We start from the raw sequence: 2500 nt of genomic DNA, 5'->3' as shown, positions 1-2500 counted from the left end.
TCCTCACCAACATGTGAGCCCTGGCAAAGGTGTTTGACCCTGGGAAACAGTCCTTGACTGAAAGGTCCTCTCAAAGAGTGTCAAGAGGCCAGGCACCTATCAGCCTCCCAGGTGGGGCTGTGGATGTCAGGTCAGACAGGGGGACTTCTGTGTTCCTCTTGTACAGATCCCCAAGAAGCACTCTGACAAGATTAGCCCCAGAAACTGATGGGGCTGCATCAAGTGTCTGACAGAGAGGAAAAAAGACGCTCGATGCGCATCTTTTGGAGGTTGTCTCTGGTCCAATGAGGAAGTGGGGGTGGTGTTTCCTCAGAACTTGCACTTGAATGAGGTGCCAGGCCAAGGAACCCTCTCTTTTGGCTCAGGCTCTTGTCACTCACTGTACTTGTGCCCAAGGACACACTTATTTGGAAATCCAATGGTGACAGAGGACGCCCATAGAGAATCTCCTCAAGTGCTAGTTCAGACTGGAATGCCTTCCATGTGCAACTTCTTCATTGTCCCGATACAGTTGTGTTAGGGTATCCACCAACAAACACAGCACATCACGGAGGATTGAAAGTGTTGTGTCCTGAATAGGGGAATATTTGTAGTGAGACTCGTGACACGATGCCTACTCTCTGGCAGTCTCATGAGAATCTTTAATTCACTTAAACAATATTAACAGTGACTTAAATTCTTATAATTTATAATGCTTTGCATTTGTTTTCACACTGAGTCAAATTAACAATATTAATTACTTCTATTACTTAACATTTCTTTAGATAAACAAACAATAAACAAACAAATTCACAAATGCACATCTGTCACTCTTTCTATCAAACAGGATAAATTCAATATAACAGATTAAATATTACTGCAAACAAGTCTATAAAACAATAAACATTAAATATCTAAGCAAAAATAATTAAACAAAAATATCCTATAAGACATAAATTACTCTAAATTTCCTCTGTCAATTTCTTATCTTAACCAAGTTTTATAATTAACACACAAATGCATCATCTTTACCTTTAAACACACATATACACTTCACTGGCTCATACTGTCTTCACACACACACACACACGCGATGAGTCGCGCGGCTCTGCCATCCTGTGGCGCTGTTAAAGCGGCAGATCAAACACAGCTAACTAGCTTGAACCAGTGTTTCACTTCACGCTCGAACAATGCCAATAAAACATACAAAACACTCTACATTAGGTCAGCATATTAATACAACAGAACTCAACAGCTCAGTAAACATATCTGAACGTTTTGAGTATGAAATACTTATTTCTGTACCTGAATAGGGGGATATTTGTAGTGAGACTCGTGACACGATGCCTACTCTCTGGCAGTCTCATGAGGATGAGGCACCGTAGTCTCGAGCTTCCCCTTCAGGCCTCGGCAGGTATCACTAATCAATCTCAGAACAGACTTAGCAGGTAGAGGGTTCGGCCACGCTGAACACGCCTGACTTGAATCTGAGTCTCTACGACCTTCCGTTCCCGAGATACAACACAATTCCACTCGGGGAAATGGCAAAATGTGCCATATCTCGAGAACGGAAGGTTGTAGAGACTCAGGATCAAGACCAGCGTACTCAGAGAGCCCTCAAATACTAAATAAAACTGATCCCGAGTCTTTACGACATTCCGTTCCAAAGATATAGCCCAAAACCCACTTGGGTAAATTTCCAGATGAAGTTTTTATCCCCTTAACCTAACCCTAACCCTAACCCTATATAAATATGGACATCTTATAAAAGCAGTACTCACAGACAGTGCTTCTAAAAGTGCTTCCAAAAAAAAATGGATGTAGATATGGACTAGATAGTTTCAACATGTGCTTCTACTCAGGAATGCAAGAAAAACAAAGATGGCAGCTAGGGTCAAAGGTCAAAGGTCACAGGTCACAGGTCAACAGATAATGCCTGTAGTAAAGATAAACAGCAACCCCTAGTGGCTGCAGAAATGAACTGAAAGTTCCTTTCCTCAGGCCAGAACAACCATTTCTTTAGATAAACAAACAATAAACAAATAAATTCACAAATTCACATCTGTCACTCTATCTATCAAACAGGATAAATTCAATATAACAGATTAAATATTACTGCAAACAAGTCTATAAAACAATAAACATTAAATATCTAAGCAAAAATAATTAAACAAAAATATCCTATAAGACATAAATTACTCTAAATTTCCTCTGTCAATTTCTTATCTTAACCAAATTTTATAATTAACACACAAATGCATCATCTTTACCTTTAAACACACATATACACTTCACTGGCTCATACTGTCTTCACACACACACACACACGCGATGAGTCGCTCTCACTCTGCCATCCTGTGGCGCTGTTAAAGCGGCAGATCAAACACAGCTAACTAGCTTGAACCAGTGTTTCACTTCACGCTCGAACAATGCCAATAAAACATACAAAACACTCTACATTAGGTCAGCATATTAATACAACAGAACTCAACAGCTCAGTAAACATATCTGAACGTTTTGA

This window comes from Sebastes umbrosus, unplaced genomic scaffold (genome assembly GCF_015220745.1).
Source record: "Sebastes umbrosus isolate fSebUmb1 unplaced genomic scaffold, fSebUmb1.pri S35, whole genome shotgun sequence".
Taxonomy (NCBI): domain Eukaryota; kingdom Metazoa; phylum Chordata; class Actinopteri; order Perciformes; family Sebastidae; genus Sebastes; species Sebastes umbrosus.
The sequence above is the reverse complement of the archived record's forward strand: the minus strand, read 5'-3'. Positions refer to the sequence as shown.